This window comes from Orcinus orca, chromosome 12 (assembly GCF_937001465.1).
Source record: "Orcinus orca chromosome 12, mOrcOrc1.1, whole genome shotgun sequence".
NCBI lineage: Eukaryota > Metazoa > Chordata > Mammalia > Artiodactyla > Delphinidae > Orcinus > Orcinus orca.
Genome location: NC_064570.1, coordinates 749831 through 769970, shown reverse-complemented (window position 1 = coordinate 769970; position 20140 = coordinate 749831). Strand labels below are relative to the sequence as shown.

General features: G+C 41.7%; 1 long non-coding RNA gene across 1 annotated transcript in view; it reads right to left on the bottom strand.

Moving 5' to 3' along the window:
- Positions 1-13584: 13584 nt before the first annotated feature.
- Positions 13585-20140, bottom strand: part of LOC117196251 (uncharacterized) — a 150236-nt gene continuing 143680 nt past the window's right edge. The window contains exon 8 of the long non-coding RNA XR_004476336.2: positions 13585-19816. This is a non-coding gene — a long non-coding RNA (uncharacterized LOC117196251). The remainder of the gene's footprint in view (positions 19817-20140) is intronic.

Below are 20140 nucleotides of genomic sequence, written 5' to 3'. Positions count from 1 at the left end.
CCACATATAAGTGATATTATACAGTATTTATCTTTCTCAGATTTATTTCACTAAGCAAAATATCCTCTAGGTCTATCCATGTTGCAAATGGAAGAATTTTGTTCTTTTTTATGGCTGAGTAATAGTCCATTGCATATATGTACCACATCTTCTTTATCTATTCATCTGTCGATGGACATTTAGGTTGCTTCCACGTCTTGGCAATTGCAAACAATGCTGCTATGAACATTGGGGTGCATATATCTTTTCAAATTAGTGTTTTTGTTTCTTTTGGATACATAACCAGGAGTGGAATTGCTGTATCATATGGAGGTTCTATTTTTAGTTTTTTGAGAAAACTCCATACTATTTTCCACAGTGGCTGCACAAATTTACATTCCCACTAACAGTTTATGAGGGTTCCCTTTTCTCCACACCCTCACCAACATTTGTTATTTGTGGTCTTTTTTTTTTGCGGTACACAGGCCTCTCACTGTTGTGGCCTCTCCTGTTGCGGAGCACAGGCTCCGGACGTGCAGGCTCAGCAGCCATGGCTCACGGGCCCAGCCGCTCCGCGGCATGTGGGATCTTCCCGGACCAGGCCACGAACCTGTGTCCCCTGCATCGGCAGGTGGACTCTCAACCACTGCGCCACCAGGGAAGCCCTATTTGTGTTCTTTTTGATGATGGCCATTCTGACAGGTGTGAGGTGGTATCTCATTGTGGTTTTGATCTGCATTTCTCTGATGATTAGTGATGTTGAGCATCTTTTCATTTGCCTGTTGGCTATCTGTATGTCTTCTTTGGAACAATGTCTGTTAAGGTTTTCTGCCCAATTTAAATCAGATTGTTTCTTTTTTTTGATGTTGAGTTATATGAGGTGTTTATATATTTTGGATATTAACCTCTTATCAGTCATATCATTTGCAAATATTTTCTCCCATTCAGTAGGTTGTCTTTGTTTTTTTGTCAATAGTTCCCTTTGCTGTGTAAAAGCTCTTAAGTTTAATTAGGTCCCATTTGTATATTTTTGCTTTTGTTTCCTTTGCCTTAAGAGACATACCCAAAAAAATATTGCTACAATTTATTCAGTGAGTGTTCTGCCTATGTTTTCTTCTAGGATTTTTATGGTTTCAGCTCTTACATTTAGGTCTTTAATCCATTTTGAGTTTACTTTTGTATATGGTGTTAGAGAATGTTCTAATTTCATTCTTTTACATGTAGCTGTCAAGTTTTCCCAAAACCACTTATTGAAGAGACTGTCTTTCCTCCATTGTATATTCTTCCCTGCTTTGTTGTAGATTAACTGACCATAAATGCATGGATTTATTTCTGGGCTCCCTCTTCTGGACTCTCTACATTGATCTATGTGTCTATTTTAGGGCCAGTACCTTAGTGTTTTGATTACTGTAGCTTTGTAGTATAGTCTGAAGTCAGGGAGAATGATGCCTCCAGTTTTTTTTTTTTTTAAATAATAGAAAAAATCTTTAAAAATATTTATTTTCATTTTATGCACAGAACTTGTTTAAACTTGGAAATTGTATGCATTTAACCCATTATGCAAGATGGGATTTTTAAAATTGTTATTTTAATATACACAGGCAGGCCTCAATTAAGAATAAGTGAGATTCTAAAGCAACTCAGTTTTGTGAAAGTTATAACATATGAACACATTACCTTATTAGCAATCTCATACACAATATTAACATTTTCTTGTTTTGCCCACCAAAGGCTTTTTTTTTCAATAATGACCTTGAGCCATAGTTATGCACTGAGTGCTTTAATATCTAAATAACGAGAATGAGTTTATTTCTATGAAAAAATATATTCATAAATTCAGCAAGAATCATCACAAATTCAAACTCTTTAGGCTCCTTAATCAGCTCTCCCTTCTGCTAAGCCTTAAAGCTTCTTTGGTGATCCTTTGTTCTAGGTTTCTTGGCTAGTAAAGTCAGATACAGAAGTTTTGGAAGATACAGAAGTTTTGGAAGAAAATGCAGGATTCTGAATGTAGGAGATACAGAAGTTTTGGAAGAAAATGCAGGATTCTGAATGTAGGAGAAGACTGACAGAGAAAGGAAATGTGAGTAGATGTTGTGACTAGATCTCTTTCATCTTTCTGAGAGTATCTCTTCCCTGACCTCTCTAATCACCCCCTTCCTCTTCCTTTCCACTCCTCCTCCCAAAGAATGACCACCAGAGTTTCCATCTTGGTTACCAATATGCTCCTATTCATTTTAGAACTTTACTCAATGCAACTGTCATTGAGTTTTATTTAAAATTTCTTTCTGAATGCTATGTAATGGCCTTTAAATTTTGTTTTATTTCATCTTCTTTTATGATAAATAGCAGAGGAAATAAAAATAGTGTATGCTTTTAACACCTCTTTAATCAGAAAATCTGTATATACAAAGTTATCAATTGTCTTTACAAAAAAATGATTTAATGCAATTTTATTGAGCATACAAGCAATTCTGGGCATTTCCCTATGGGGGTTTTGGCTAAACTCAGCTGTACTCCACATGCCCTTCATCTGTCTTTGGGGACTAGTAGGCTAGCACAGGGATATTCTTCTCACGGATTTTGCTGTAGCACAGGATAGAAATCCCAACTGCACATGTGCTTTTCTAGCCATTGATCAACTTACTCTTACTAACATTCAATAGGCTAAAGTCAGTCATTTGCAAAAGTCAAGGTCAAGATGTGGAAAAATATATTCAACATTTTAAATGGGACAAACTGCAAAGTCAAATAATAGATTGTAGTGGCATGGATGAGTAAAATAGTGAGATCATTAATGTAATCTACCACAGTCCTTAGACACTAATTTGCTGTGATGCCTCCAGTTTTGTTCTTTGTTTTTTCAAGACTGCTTTCATAATTCAGGGCCTTTTGTGGTTTAGAATTATTTGTTCTAGTTCTGTGAAAAATTAGAATTATTTGTTCTAGTTCTGTGAAAAATGCCAAGGGTATTTTGATAGGGATTGCATTAAATCTGTAGATTGCTTTGAGTAGTATGGACAGTTTAACAATATTATTTCTTTCAATCCAAGAACATGGGATATCTTTCCATTTCGTTATGTTATTTTCAAATCCCTTCATCAGTGATTTACAGATTTCAGAGTATAGGTATTTCATGCCATTGGTTAAGGTTATTCCTCGGCATTTTATTCTGTGTGATGCAATTTTTTTTTGAATTTTATTTATTTTTTTATACAGCAGGTTCTTATTAGTCATCAATTTTATACACATCAGTGTATACATGTCAATCCCAACAGACGAATCCATCACACCATCATCCCCAACCCCCCGCAGCTTTCCCCGCTTGAGGTCCATACGTTTGTTCTCTACATCTGTGTCTCAACTTCTGCCCTGCAAACCAGTTCATCTGTACCATTTTTCTAGGTTCCACATACATGCGTTAATATACGATATTTGTTTTTCTCTCTCTGACTTACTTTACTCTGTATGACAGTCTCTAGATCCATCCACATCTCAACAAATGACCCAATTTCGTTCCTTTATATGGCTGAGTAATATTCCATTGTATATATGTACCACATCTTCTTTATCCATTAGTCTGTCGATGGGCATTTAGGTTGCTTCCATGACCTGGCTATTGTAAATAGTGCTGCAATGAACATTTGGGTGCATGTGTCTTTTTGAATTATGGTTTTCTCTGGGTATATGCCCAGTAGTGGGATTGCTGGATCATATGGTAATTCTATTTTTTGTTTTTTAAGGGACCTCCATACTGTTCCCCATAGTGGCTGTATCAATTTACATTCCCACCAAGAGTGCAAGAGGGTTCCCTTTCCTCCACACCCTCTCCAGCATTTGCTGTTTGTAGATTTTCTCATGATGCCCACTCTAACTGCTGTGAGGTGATACCTCATTGCAGTTATGATTTGCATTTCTCTAATAATTAGTAATCTTGAGCAGCTTTTCATGTGCTTCTTGGCCATCTGTATGTCTTCTTTGGAGAAATGTCTATTTAGGTTTTCTGCCCACTTTTGGATTGGGTTGTTTGTTCTTTTACTATTGAGCTGCATGAGCTGTTTATATATTTTGGAGATTAATCCTTTGTCCGTTGATTCGTTTGCAAATATTTTCTCCCATTCTGAGGGTTGTCTTTTCATCTTGTTTATGGTTTCCGTTGCTGTGCAAAAGCTTTTAAGTTTCATTAGGTCCCGTTTGTTTATTTTTGTTTTTATTTCCATTACTCTAGGAGGTGGATCAAAAAAGATCTTGCTGTAATTTATGTCAAAGAGTGTTCTTCCTATGTTTTTCTCTAAGAGTTTTATAGTGTCCGGTCTTACATTTAGGTCTCTAATCCATTTTGAGTTTATTTTTGTGTATGGTATTAGGGAGTGTTCTAATTTCATTCTTTCACATGTAGCTGTCCAGTTTTCCCAGCACCACTTATTGAAGAGACTATCTTTTCTCCATTGTATATCCTTGGCTCCTTTGTCATAGATTAGTTGACCATAGTTGCATGGGTTTATCTCTGGGCTTTCTATCTTGTTCCATTGATCTATGTTTCTGTTTCTGTGCCAGTACCAAATTGTCTTGATTACTGTGGCTTTGTAGTATAGTCTGAAGTCAGGGAGTCTCATTCCTCCAGCTCTGTTTTTTTCCCTCAAGACTGCTTTGGCTATTCAGGATCTTTTGTGTCTCCATACAAATTTTGAGATTTTTTGTTCTAGTTCCGTAAAAAATGCCATTGGTAATTTGACAGGGATTGCATTGAATCTGTAGATTGCTTTGGGTAGTATAGTCATTTTCACAATATTGATTCTTCCAATCCAAGAACATGGTATATCTCTCCATTTGTTGGTATCATCTTTAATTTCTTTCATCAGTGTCTTATAGTTTTCTGCATACAGGTCTTTTGTCTCCCTAGGTAGGTTTATTCCTAGGTATTTTATTCTTTTTGTTGCAATGGTAAATGGGAGTGTTTCCTTAATTTCTCTTTCAGATTTTTCATCATTAGTGTATAGGAATGTAAGAAATTTCTGTGCATTAATTTTGTATCCTGCAACTTTACCAAATTCATTGATTAGCTCTACTAGTTTTCTGGTGGCATCTTTAGAATTCTCTATGTATAGTATCATGTCATCTGCAAACAGTGACAGTTTTACTTCTTCTTTTCCAATTTGTATTCATTTTATTTCTTTTCTTCTATGACTGCCATGGCAAGGACTTCCAAAACTATGTTGAATAATAGTGGTGAGAGTGGACGTCCTTGTCTTGCTCCTGATCTTAGTGGAAATGGTTTCAGTTTTTCACCACCGAGAATGATATTTGCTGTGGGTTTGTCATATATGGCCTTTATTATGTTGAGGTAGGTTCCCTCTATGCCCACTTTCTGGAGAGTTTTTATCATAAATGGGTGTTGAACTTTGTCAAAAGCTTTTTCTGCATTTATTGAGATGATCATATGGTTTTTATTCTTCAATTTGTTAATATGGTGTATCACATTGATTGGTTTGTGTATATTGAAGATTTCTTGCATCCCTGGGATAAATCCCACTTGATCATGGTGTATGTTCCTTTTAATGTGTTGTTGGATTCTGTTTGCTAGTATTTTATTGAGGATTTTTGCATCTATATTCATCAGTGATATTTGTCTGTAATTTTCTTTTTTGTAGTATCTTTGTCTGGTTTTGGTATCAGGGTTATGGTGGCCTCATAGAATGAGTTTGGGAGTGTTCCTCCCTCTGAAAATTTTTGGAAGAGTTTGAGAAGGATGGGCGTTAGCTCTTCTCTAAATGTTTGATAGAATTCACCTGTGAAGCCATCTGGTCCTGGACTTTTGTTTGTTGGAAGATTTTTCATCACAGTTTCAATTTCAGTTCTTGTGATTGGTCTGTTCATATTTTCTATTTCTTCCTGGTTCAGTCTTGGAAGGTTATACCTTTCTAACAATGTGTCCATTTCTTCCAGGTTGTCCATTTTATTGGCATAGCATTGCTTGTAGTAGTCTCTTAGGATGCTTTGTATTTCCGCAGTGTCTGCTGTAACTTCTCCTTTTTCATTTCTAATTTTATTGATTTGAGTCCTCTCCCTCTTTTTCTTGATGAGTCTGGCTAATGGTTTATCAATTTTGTTTATATTCTCAAAGAACCAGCTTTTAGTTTTATTGATCTTTGCTATTGTTTTGTTTCTATTTCATTTATTTCTGCTCTGATTTCTTTCCTTCTGCTAACTTTGGGTTTTGTTTGTTCTTCTTTCTCTAGTTCCTTTAGGTGTAAGGTTAGATTGTTTATTTGAGATTTTTCTTGTTTTCTTGAGGTAGGCTTGTATAGCTATAAACTTCCTTAGAACTGCTTTTGCTACATCCCGTAGGTTTCGGATCATCGTGTTTTCATTGTCATTTGTCTCCAGGTATTTTTTCATTTCCTTTTTGATTTCTTCAGTGATCTCCTGGTTATTTAGTAACGTATTGTTTAGCCTCCATGTGTTTGTATTTTTTACGTTTTTTTTCCTTGTAATTGATTTCTAATCTCATAGCTTTGTGGTCAGAAAAGATGCTTGATATGATTTCAATTTTCTTAAATTTACTGAGGCTTGATTTGTGACCCAAGATGTGATCTATCCTGGAGAATGTTCCATGCGCACTTGAGAAGAAAGTGTAATGTGCTGTTTTTGGATGGAATGTCCTATAAATATCAATTAAATCTATCTGGTCTATTGTGTCATTTAAAGCTTGCGTTTCCTTATTAATTTTCTGTTTGGATGACCTGTCCATTGGTGTAAGTCAGGTGTTAAAGTCCCCCACTATTATTGTGTTACTGTTAATTTCCTATTTTATAGCTGTTAGCAGTTGCCTTATGTATTGAGGTGCTCCTATTTTGGGTGCATATGTATTTCTGATTGTCATGTCTTCTTCTTGGATTGATCCCTTGATCATTATGTAGTGTCCTTCCTTTTCTCTTGTAACATTCTTTATTTTAAAGTCTATTTTAATTGATATGAGTATTGCTACTCCAGCTTTCTTTTGATTTCTATTTGCATGGAATATCTTTTTCCATCCCCTCACTTTCAGTCTGTATGTGTCCCTAGGTCTGATGTGGGTCTCTTGTAGACATCATATATATGGGTCTTGCGTTTGTATCCATTCAGCAAGCCTCTGTCTTTTGGTTGGAGCATTTAATCCATTCACGTTTAAGGTAATTATTGATATGTATGTTCCTATGACCATTTTCTTAATTGTTTTGGGTTTGTTTTTGTAGGTCCTTTTCTTCTCTTGTGTTTCCCACTTAGAGAAGTTCCTTTAGCATTTGTTGTAGAGCTGGTTTGGTGGTGCTGAATTCTCTTAGCTTTTGCTTGTCCGTAAAGCTTTTGATTTCTCCATCGAATATGAATGAGATCTTTCCCGGGTAGAGTAATCTTGGTTGTAGGTTCTTCCCTTTCATCACTTTAAGTATATCATGCCACTCCCTTCTGGCTTGTAGACTTTCTGCTGAGAAATCAGCTGTTAACCTCAGGGGAGTTCCCTTGTATGTTATTTGTCGTTTTTCCCTTGCTGCTTTCAATAATTTTCCTTTGTTTTTAATTTTTGCCAATTTGATTACTATGTGTCTCGGCATGTTTCTCCTTGTGTTTATCCTCTGTGGGACTCACTGTGCTTTCTGCACTTGGGTGGCTATTTCCTTTCCCATATTAGGGAATTTTTCAACTACAATCCCTTCAAATATTTTCTCTGGTCCTTTCTCTCTCTCTTCTCCTTCTGGGACCCCTCTAATGTGAATGTTGTTGTGTTTAATGTTGTCCCAGAGGTCTCTTAGGCTGTCTTCATTTCTTTTCATTCTTTTTTCTTTATTCTGTTCTGTGGCAGTGAATTCCACCATTCTGTCTTCCAGGTCACTTATCCATTCTTTTGTCTTAGTTATTCTGCTATTGATTCCTTCTAGAGTAGTTTTCATTTCAGTTATTGTATTGTTCATCTCTGTTTGTTTGTTCTTTAATTCTTCTAGGTCTTTGTTAAACATTTCTTGCATCGTCTTGATCTTTGCCTCTGTTCTTTTTCCAAGGCCCTGTATCATCTTCACTATCATTATTCTGAATTCTTTTTCTGGAAGGTTGCCTATCTCCACTTCATTTAGTTGTTCTTCTGGGGTTTTATCTTGTTCCTTCATCTGATACATAGATCTCTGCTTTTTCATCTTGTCTACCTTTCTGTGAATATGGTTTTTGTTCCACAGGTTGCAGGACTGTAGTTCTTCTTGCTTCTGCTGTCTGCCCTCTGGTGGATTAGGCTATCTAAGAGGCTTGTGCAAGTTTCCTGATGGGAGAGACTGGTCCAAAGATATAATTATCACTTCCAATGAGGAGGAACTCACATCTTCACAATCCTAGGTTCTGCATGGTTAGGCGTCCTGATCCCTCAAACTTCATTGACACTTCCCGATCACTGAGGTATTATCCAGTAGAACATCACACTGAGGGCACCTTGGTATCCTGCTAGTGTTGGAGGGTCTCCTGCAGAGGTGGGGGTGGCTGTTGCTCACCGTGAGGACAAGGACACTGGCAGCAGAAGTTCTGGGAAGTACTCCTTTGCGTGAGCCCTCCCAGAGTCTGCCATTAGCCCCACGAAAGAGCCGAGTGGGCTCCAGTTTTGGGTTGCCTCCTGTGTGATGCAATTTTAAAGGGGATTGTTTCCTTCCTTTCTCTTTCTGATAGTTTATTATTAGTGCATAGGAAAGCAACAGATTGCTATGTATTAATCTTGTATCCTGCAACTTTACTGAATTCTTTTATTAGTTCTAATAGTTTTCTGGTGAAGACTTTAGGGTTTTCTGTATATAGTTAGCATGTCATCTGCAAATAGTGACAGTTTTATTTGTTTCCTTCCAATCTGGATGCCTTCTAATTCCTTTTCTTGTCTGATTACTGTGGCTAGGACTTCCAAGAAAAAGAAGAGCAAACAAACCCCAAAATCAGCAGAAGGAAGGAAACAATAGAGATCAGAGAGGAAATAGATAAAATAGAGACAAAAAAATAGAAAGGGTCGATGAAACCAAGAGCTGTTTTCTTGAAAAGATAAATAAAATTCATAGACCTGTAGCCAGGCTCATGAAGAAGAAAAGAGAGGACCTAAATAAACAAAATAAGAAACAAAAGAGGTGAAATAAAAACCAATATCACAAAGGCAGAAAAATCATAAGAGAATTCTACAAACAGTTATCTGCCAACAAATTGAACAGCCTAGAAGAAATGGACAAATTTCTAGAATCATATAACCTTCCAAAACTAAATCAGGAAGAAACTGACCATCTGAACAGATGAAACACTAGTAGTGAAATGAATTTGTTATAATAGAAAAAAAAAAAACAAACCTGCAAACAAAAGCCCAGAACCAGACAGCTTCACAGGGGAACTCTACCAAATGTATAAAGAAGAGCTAATACCTATCCTCAAACTATTCCACAACATTGAAGAGGATGGAACACTCCCAAATTCATTCTATGAGTCCACCATTACCCTGATACCAAAACAAAACAAAGACACTCCAAAAAAATTAAATTACAGGCCAATATCTCTGAGGAATATAGATGCAAAAATCATCAACAAAATATTAGCAAACTGAATTCAACAATATATAAAAAGAATCATGCAACCTGAGCAAGTGGGATTTATTCCAGGGATTCAAAGATGGCTCAGTATTCACAAATCAATCAATACGATACACCACATTAACAAAAGGAAGGATAAAAATCACATGCTCATCTCAATAGTCCCAGAAAAAGCATCTGACAAAAATCCAACATCCATTCATGATTTAAAACTCTCATCGAAGTGGGTACAGAGGGAACATATATTAACATCAACAAACCCACAGACAACATCATACTCAATGGTGAAAAGCTGAAAGACTTTCTGCTAAATTCAGGAACAAGACAAGGATGCCTACCCTTGCTAGGCTGTTTTATGACCTGGCAGAATGTGGGCCGAGCTGTGTCCTCTGCTCAAGCTGACCTTCCTCAAGCTGCAGGTCGAAGCAGATCACCTTTTAGGGTGAGCAAGTGTCATCTGCCGATCCAGAGTGTGGTATGTGGGGAAGAGCAGAGCCCTCATCTCCCAGTCAAGCAAACCAGACAAAGTTCTAGCCCAGTGCTCTGTCAGAGGGGTGGAAAGGGTAGAATCAAGGCTGCAGGGATATAGAGTGGGTGCTCAGCTGTCATCTGGGGTCCGCTGCACACCTCCCCCACGCAGTGTATCCCATTTTCTTTCCCTTGCATATTTTTTGTTTATCCATTCATTTTACTGGAGCATAATATCCACTAGCTTCTTGAGAAATGGTGCCTGGGCAACAAAGTTTTTTAAGATTTGCATGTCTTAAAATGTTTTTCTTCTATCCTGCCATTTGATGGATAATTTTATTGGGTGTGGAATTTCATGTTAGAAATTAATTTCCTTCAGAATCATGAAGCCGTTTTCTCATTTTCTTCTTACTCCCAAGTGTTTCTTTTGCGAAGCCCAAAACCTTTGTGCCTGCCTGTTTTTTCTTCGTGATCCAGTGTCTTCCTCTTGTTCCCAGGTGTTCTGAAGTTTCACTGTACGTGCATCAGTGTGGTTCTGTTTCCATCCATTGTGTTGGGCCCTTGGCGAAATCTTTACATCTGGCAACTCACATCTCACTGGTCTGGAAAATTATTTTGTTGTTATTTTTTGTTTGTTTGTTTTCCTTATTTTCCCTTTCTAGAATTCCTTTGGTTTGGATGTTGAATCTTCCGGGCTGATCTTGTAATATTCTAATATTTTCTTTTATATATTCTATCTTTTGTGATTTTTTTAATCTTTCAAATCTTCTAGTGAGTTTTTAATTTCTGCTAGCAATAAAAAGCATTTTTTTCCTGAGTTGTTCTTTTTTCTGAATGTTCCTTTTCTATAATACCCTGTTCTTGGTTCAATGTTTTCTTTTCTCTCTGAGGATGTTAATGACAAGTTTCCTTTTCTTCTATCAGCATAATTCCTGCTCCTTCCAGGTTGTGTTTCTCTACCTGTGCTTTTAGGTCTTGTCTCTCATGCTAAGGCTTCCCCTCAGTGCCATTCCATCCTGTTGTCTGTTCATGATGAGGACCAGGGGATGGAAAAGCTGGCTGGAAGCTCAGAGGGGACGACTGGCAGTTGTTATGTCTGAATTTATTGTGGGTTATCTGGTTGAGCCAGTTGTCAGGGAGCACCTGATATCTATTATTCCAGTTCTGTAGAGGCTGGTGGGTAGGAAGTCTTCTAATTTCCTGCTTGTACATACTGGCTGACAACCTGGGGAGCTAAATGGTGAAGGGCTGGGGGAGGAGGAATCCCTGCCCACAACCCTCAATATGCAAGTGAGAACTGAGTTATGTTTACAGAACAGCAATCAGGCCCTCAGTAGAACCTGGAATCCCTTAAACATCACAGGTTTCTGCCAAGGGAAGGTTGGGGCAGATGCCCAAATACACAGACTGGAGAGAGGGGTGTAGAGTACCCTTTGAATTTCTTTTCAAACAATCTTCCCCATCTTGCTTTGTTTCTAGCTCCACCCTTAGTCCCTGATTCCAGAGGTGTTTGATGCTGCCCTGCCTGAGGGTTTTGAGGATTCCGTCCCATAACTCAGGTTGGTCTCAGCTTCTCCCACTGCTGCCTTGGGGTTCTTTTGTATCTGCTAAATCAGTTAGCAATAATCCAACTTCGGGCTTCCCCGGTGGCGCAGTGGTTGAGAGTCCGCCTGCCGATGCAGGAGACACGGGTTTGTGCCCCGGTCCGGGAAGATCCCACATGCCGCAGAGTGGCTGAGCCTGTGAGCCATGGCCACTGAGCCTGTGCGTCTGGAGCCTGTGCTCCGCAACGGGAGAGACCACAACAGTGAGAGGCCCGCGTACCGCAAAAAAAAAAAAAATAATGATAATCCAACTTCTCTCCATTTTCCAAAACTTTATTGCTATTTTATTCCACTCCTCTATATCTCATCCTTGTGGCTTTTTCAACAGAATTCTCTTGTCTTAGTTTGGTGTATTTTTGCAAGAGAATGAGATGCGAGATGATGTGCATTTACAACTAATCACCTCTAAGCTATAAATTGCTAAGTTCCTTCCAAATTCAAACTTTTACATACAACTCAACATATCTGGAGATTATTTTGGTATATAATAGAGATAATATTCCAACCTGATACAAACAAAACTTGACTTTCCCAAACCCCAGCTTTTACAACATTCACCCTTTCCCACACTGGAGCATGATGCTGCCATTATTATAAATTAAGTTCTTACGTCTGTTTAGGGCAATTTTAAGATTATGTATCCTTTCCTATTGATCTATAAGTCAATTATCACACCAGAGCATCCAAAACACTCAAACACATATGCAGGCTCACACGGGCACACACACATTCACACATGCACACACAGGGGCACACATGTTCATGTGCTCACACACACTCTTACACACATGCACATGTTCACAGATGCACACACACGTGCACACACGCTCGATGACTTGGTGTTTCCTCGGGTAACTGTCTCCAGGAAGAAAGGGAGGAAGGCGAGGGCAGGTGGTAGGAAGAGCCTCCTGTACCCAGAAGGCAGTGCCGACACGCAGCATCATGTGACCTGCTCTCGGGAGTCGTCCTGGTTTCTGATGGTGAGCAGACATCTTCTCTCAAGTACGGAAGAAACACAGTGTGGATGGACTACCAACTAGTTGTTCTCACATTAGCCTACGGCTGCAGCTGAGCAGTTTGTGGAAACTCGCCCAAGATTTTGGGTATTGAAAGCATATTTGGGCAAACACTCCAAGCCCAAACTCAGCACTTTATCAATGTTGTTCAAGCACAGGCTTTGCCAAACAAACAACAGATAAATACATACATAAAAGGTAAATATTAAGACAATTTCTTCTGATTAGACAAACCCGAAGATTCATGCTGCTAATGTAGAAATGTTTCTAGTCATGATTAGTTGTAATATCTTTTATGGTTTTCTTTGGATCAGAGAGGAGAAAAGAAAACACAAAAGGAACAGGAAATTTAAAATTATTTCCTACGGTCTAGGAGGAAGAAATTGCCTATGGCTGAGTTGGAGAGAAACTTCTGAAAACTGGATTTATTCTGCCAGAAAGGGCTTTTGATTCTAAGCTGTCCTAAAGATACAGACAATTCAGTTAAGCATGCAACTCAAAGCAATGATTCAGGATGAGCTGGAAAGAGGCCTTCTGGTGAAGGCTGAGATGTATGATTAAAAAGTAATTTAAAATAGTTAAGACCATGAAGAGTTTGGACTGGAAGTCGGGAAATTTGAGTTTTAGCCCCAGAATCTGCTTTTAATTAGTTCTGTAACTTAGGGAATTAACTTCTCTTTCAAAGCCTTGGCTTCCTCATCTAAAACGCAGAAGCCAATGCATACAGTCACCAAGGCCTCTTACAGCCCTAAGTCTCCCTGAGGGAAATTTCAGCCAGGACGCCACTGACACACTGGCAATGGAGAATAGGGTGGTCCCTGGGGTGAATCACAGCTGTGAGACACGGGACACGAGGTGAGCGCATTCTTCTCAACCAAAGCCTCATGGAGTCTTTCCTTCATGCATCTAAGAGCTTCCAAAACGCAAAGAGACAGACAGTCCCATTTTACATTTTTTAATTTTTGAGAGAAAGACAGGCAGAGTGATGACTACCCCACCTCTCCCCCAAGTGCAATGGAAGCCTGGGCCCTCCTGGGGTCCCACATGAGGCTCGGAGACCCTCCCACCATGCATCACCTCATCCCACCCCCAAGAATGAAAGGGGGGTGCTCAGAGTGTGAGGAGAGTGCAGGAGGGAGTCCAGATATTATCAGCTGTGAGCCCAAACCCAGTCCACAGGAACATGCCTGTGAATTTCTAACATCCCATATTTACCAAAAAGTGTAAAGGTCATAGCAGGTAGGGGCATTGGTTGTAAGAAGTAGCAACCCACTTGTCCTGGCATAAAAATAGGGGGCCTTTATTATAAGAATATGAGGTGATGCCTGACATCAAAGGAGGAGTGGAGCTGGGCCATGTGCACAGATCACTCTGTTCCCTGCATGGACCACTCTGTTCCCCACACAGGACCACTCAGTTCCCTTCCCCGCATGGACCACTCTGTTCCCTGCACAGGCAGACTCCATCATTTGCTTCTCTTGCCCATGTGGGAGTTGGCAGCCACCACTGCTCCAAGGTTCCTCGTCAGTCCTGAGCGTCAGTTCCCGGTTTCCAGGACGTGTGATCTGATGGGCCCACTTAGGTCAGAAGGTCATGGTTCATCCAACCAGCTGTAGCCCAGGGGAGGGGGACCAACCCTGTGCCTGAGGTGGGAAGTTCCCAGAACCATGAAGCTTACAGGCCCAAGAAGTCCTCCTGCAGAGAGGCTGCCGCATGGGGCAAGGAGCACACGGCATTTTAGTCTTGAGGGGAAAATTTAGAGTTGCTCTTTTGAAAACATTTTCCCTGTTTAGAAGTATTTTTCTTTCCACCAGGAAATCAGTATGATGAGCAGGAGAAACAATTCACCTAAAAGTAGTCCTGTATGTAAAGCTTTATCCCAAATGTTTGGCCACTCCAAGATTGTGTCATCTGTTCATAAAACTATTTCGCATGTTTGCTTTGGGGACCAGCCTGTGCTGAATCGGTGTCAAACGACTGGGACAGGCTGTGTGGTGACCGACGGCCGGGAGCAGGCCAACCCAGCCTTCCAGTCAGGCCACAGGCCAAGGTTGCAGCACTGGATGGCGGCTGTCACATCCCACGGGAACCTGGATTCTGGCTCCCACAGCGCAGGCCCACTGGGGTCACGACCTGAAGGCGGACAAGAACGGAAAGGGATAGCCATTTCTCCCCTGGGTGGCAGGGCGGTCAGCCAGCAGCCTCGGGTCCAGAGCTGGAGCCCGAGGTGAGCAGCGGGGCTTGGGCCCGCAGACGGGGCTGTGACGGCAGGTTACGGCCCAGTGGGAAGGAAGCTCCTTGTTACATCAGCATACAGTCTGCTCCTGAAAAGACATTGTTTCCGCGTGGGATGGGGAGAGACCCCGTCTGCAGGAGGCCTGGGGCACGGAGGCAGGTCCCTCTCCTTTTCCCACACCCAGCCTGGGGCCTGGAGGACAGCTGTGGCCCAGCAGCCCCTCCTCTCTGGACCTCTGCTGTTTCCCCTGGGGAGGCTCCCAGGCCCAGGAGTAGCACAGACCACGCGGAAGGACATGGGGCACCTGTGGACCCCCCTTTGTGCTTCTTCTCCATCGGGCCACCCAGGCCACCTGCTGGGGCCACGTGCCCATGCCCACTGCCCAGCAGACTCTCACCGGCAGGACCCAGGCATTTCCCTAACACGCTTGTGTGTTTTCTGAGATGTGGTGTTAACCTCGTAAATGTCTGGATGAAAGTTCGAATAAACAAATAAAATCACCCGTTGTCCTTGACCCCACGTGGACTGGTCTGTTCTAGCTGAGCCATGAGCCTGTCTCTGGAGTGTCTGTAAGCATGGATGGCTGCATGGGTCCACCTGCTGTGCTTCTCCACGTGGAAGCACCAAGCTCATCCAATGAAGGGATCACTTTTAAATCTGACGTTGGCTGTGATCAAGGACTACAGAGAACACGGTCTAGTCAATGAAGACAGTGTGTGAATAGCTGGGTCTCCCATGTCCTCAATGCGCGCCTGTGGTGGGACCACATTTAGTAACAAGACGTTAGGAGTGATGGATAAAGGAACTGAGGATTCCAGTTAAGGGGGGAGGTTAAGGGGGTGAATTCAAAGGATGTACCAGCTGCAGTCGTCATTGATTCTCCTCCCCCATGTTTCCTCTCTTCTTTTCCCTGCCCCACCTCCCTCTGAGATCCCCCTTTATAACCTAGCAGGTCAGCTGCATAAGCCACACTCTGCAACCCGGCCTAACAGACTGGCTTTATGTTTCCCTAGGCAAGCCCCTCGGCCAGTGGGTGTTATCTCACTAGGTGTGTGCTGAGCGTGTTCAAGAACCTGGTTCCCTTCTGTGTCGGGAGAAAAGTCACCATTGCCACCCTTGTGGGTCTTACTCAGCAAGACAGCCTTGCTTTCTGAGACCAGCAATTACGCTCCGTCTGAACAAATGAAGTCAGCGCCCAGAAGGGCCGCATCCCGGTTCACCTGGTCAGTCACTGGGGCTCACAAACCTGCCCAGAAAAAACCCACCAGATCCTCGGAACCACAGCCACTTCTCAGTCTTTCTGCCATCTCCCGGCTGGGTTCTGTCTTCTGACGTGAGATATTCCCTGTCCCCAAAATATTTCCTAATATCTCCTCAACCCAAGAAAGTTCAAAGACTCTACATTCAGATACCCATTCCAATGCATTTTAAAAACTTTCTGCCTATCACAATTATTGTAGCTGAGCTAAGCAACAAGGTCTAGCGTTTACAAATCATGTCCAATGTGGGCCCTTCTGCCAATTAATCTATTCAGCTGTTTTTCTGTAACTGTTTTCTCTCTGATCGTAGATAATGTCTTTCAAGGTATTAGGTGGCGCCAGTGCATTCCTTACACACTGCCTTACAGTCCTGCAAAGAAAATTCTGTTTACATTATTACTTAGTGAGAACTAAGAGTTTGCTTGGATTCATTATTTCTTCTTTGGTCATGAAAAATGTGTGAATTATAAAACCTACCTTTCCCAAAAGCATACCTTTCCAAAACGTTGCCCAAATCTTGTTTTTTCTCTGATAGTGATTTTCTAAGTCACTTATTTTGGGGGGAAAGGGATGGAGAAAAGTACATTTTTTCCTTTTAATAGGGACCCTTAATATTTAATGGGAAACAATGATTCTAGTTCAATTTTGCCTTATGCCTGAGCCTAGTAAACATCATCATAATATGCATAAAAGTAACAACGACGTGCCAAATGTAAATGACGCCACCTTAAGTACCAAAGTAAACTCCTTCCCTTCAACGATTTGTGAACAAATAGATGAGGGGCCGCTGGAGATGGATCAGGTCAACTGTGTGTCGACTCCACTCCTGTGGGGGAGAGCCCCCTCTGCCACCCCCGAGCTGCCCACGGCCTGCTCCAGGCTCCCAGGCACCCCGGGAGAAGGTCCTGTGTGAGGAGGGGGGGCTGGACCCCCGATGCTGCCCCATCAAGGTCAAGGTGAGCCGGCAGACAGCCACAGAGAGGCAGCCTGCCCCCGTGCCTAGCCATTCCAGAGAGAGCTAGAGAGACACAGAGAGAGGGAAAGAGAGAAGGAAGGATGGAAGGACAGGAGGAGGCGGGGCTGCGGCCTCGCTCTGCCTGCCGGATCTCACGCCAATTTCTCATAGTGACTCCAACCCAGACTCATTACCCAAAGGGAACCCTGGACCTAGCTTGGAGAAGCTGACACCACACAAGGCTTCAAAACACCCTTGAACCCAGAGTCAGCCCAGCGACTCCCTTTGTTCACGTCCCCCCAAGCACATAGCGGCTGCTGGGACGATGCAATACAGGAGCCGGCACACGACCGGCCAGGACAGCTGCCCCAGGGTCACGAGGCCAGGTGCCACGCCCTGCCGCATAACCTCTTGTCCTTGCTGACCTGGTGTACACGTGTATTTCCCAATTCCAAGAATAGTAAGAGATTGCTCTGTCCCCTGATGTCTCACCAACAGTGGAGGCTCAACATCTTTCTGTGACTGACACACGTGAGCTCACCCACAGGTGGACCCACCCAGCCCCATTCTCGGGCTCCCACCTCCCGGTCAGCGGGGTAACAAGACGCAGTTCCATTCTGTGTCCTCTCACTCCTGGAGGCGGGTCTGCTTAGCCAGAGGTTTCAGATCAGACGTGTGGGGCTCAGGCCGAGGGCGCTCTGTCCCCGGGCCACGTCTGTGACCAGCCAGGGCCCTTCTGTCCACAGCACGAGGCCGGGTGCCTGTCGAGGGGCTGTCATGAAGCTTGAGGGCCCGTCACTCCGAAAGCACGCTGCACCAGGCTACGCCCCACGTGCGTGTTCAGTCTCTGCATCCTACTCGGCCCTCGTGACTGGGGAAGGAAGAGGCACCCACCACACGCTGCATGCTGTTCATCCTGAGTTAAACGTGTTGCCACGTGTTCCTTCGTGTTCCTTCTCTCGTGTGTCTTCTCTAGCGATGACCTTGTCCAGGGTCAAGTTTGATCTTTTTATCGAGATGTCAGTTGTTTTCTGCCTTCTTTGTTAAACTTCTCCCTGTAAATACTCTTACCAGCCTGTCCTTGGTGTTTCACGTGAACACTTGGGATTCGTACATATTCAAGCCTAAATCATTCCCTTGATCACATGACTGACCGTGTCAGATATAGGACAGCCTTTCCCACCCATGACTGTATGAACGTTAACCTGTACTTTCTTCTCTACTTCACGGTTAATGTGCTAACATTTACATTTCTGATCCCCATGGAATTTAGTCTATAAGGTTTAAAGCAGAATTCTAGTTTTATTTTACTACCAACTGTTTGCCCATTATTTCCTGCTGTGCTTTTGTGAAAATAAACCCTTCTTCATTCACTGAGCTGAGGTGTCACTTTAATTTTACACCAAATCCCCACATATTCTGGAGTATCTTTCTAGACTTGTATTCTATTCAGTCTCTGTTGCTTTGGTGGGACCTTACAGCTTTAACTAAGCCCTTCTTAAAGTGTGTGACAGTGTAGCACGGCCCTCACACCCTTCCATTTCAGGTTACTTTTGAAAAGTTTAGCATGTTTATTCTTCCCAATGAGCTGTAGATTAATTTTGTCACTGTCTCCTAAAATTGCATTAGGGATTTTCTTTGAACTGTATAAAAATGTTACAGGTTCCTTTTAAAAATGTAAATCTTTAAATATTTTATGTCTTCTCCATTTATCCAGATCTTCTTGATGAAAATTTTTATATTTTCTTCATAAAAGAACTTTACCCTAGCACAGTCATCCCTAGGAATTTTTCATTGTTACTGTGAATAGAATCGTTTTTATTACATCTTATGGTCACACAAGTCTCTCCAGTTTTCAGGCAGCTAGTATTCTCTTCAGCGTTGACAGCCCTGTTTCTCTTCTCCCCTGGACACACACACCACCTGCTTCCTTCTCTTGCCTCTCGCTTTCTCTAAACCAGTCCTGCCATTATTCCGAGTTCACCGCTTCCAGGGCCAAAACGGCGACTGCAACATCATCTGTGGGGTTCAGACTAATGTCCCCTATCAAGACGGAAAGCTGTCTTTATAATTTTAATGAATTATGAGTTTCAATTTTATTAAATGTTCCTTTGGCTGCTGTCAAGATAATCATAGGTTGTGAATTCTATAAATACATTTTTAAATAACAAACACCTTTTTTTCCTGGAATAAGACCAGCTGTGTTTTAATGTATTAATGTTTATTTATTAATATAGATCAACTGGATTTATGTATTAGTACCTCTGCTGTCTTCCCACCGAAGAGCGGCTGGGTGGGCAGGCCCAGTCAGAACATGCTTCTGTCGTTAGCTGACCGCGTCATTCCTTTATCTCCTAGGATTTACTGTTGCAGAGAGGTCTGCCAGATTTTTGTAATCTGTTTTTAATTAGCTTGCTCTCTCAGAATGCTGAAAACATTTTTTTTCTTCTTTTAAAAATCTTTTGCCATGTTTGCTTACTGTAAGTGTTCTTTTATCAACTTTGGAGAAGCTTCTTCTCCATCCAGGAACAGGCACCTGAGCTGTCCCTCTGTCGCCATGTCCCGTGTTGGGCTCAGCATCCCTCACCTCTGGGTCTCCCGTCCCCTCTGGTGTTTGTCCTCCTGTTCAGCCTGAAGGAGATGCTCCAGTGCATCTCCCACATCACTGGTTCTCGACATCATTAATTATGCTTCATTAATTATGCCTGTACTGCCTCCCATCTGCATTATAAATCAGGCCAATATTAGTTTTATTCCAAACCTCCCTTTTATTATTTAGCTCCATTTACCTCTCAGTACTTTTCTTTGTTTTTAGCTGACGTATCATTTTATATTTTATTAATAATTTGAAATACTCCTTTGAAATAATTTTCTGCATTTTGGAGAACATCAAAATCATACTTTCCCTCTATGCCTTAAATATTTTAGTTGTAAAAGTATTTTTATTTAGACTTTTTAATAATAGGCTCCACATTCTACTGGGTATATTTTTTCCCTCTTTATACCTTTATAAACAAGATAACTGTTTGCAACTCATGCTGTCAC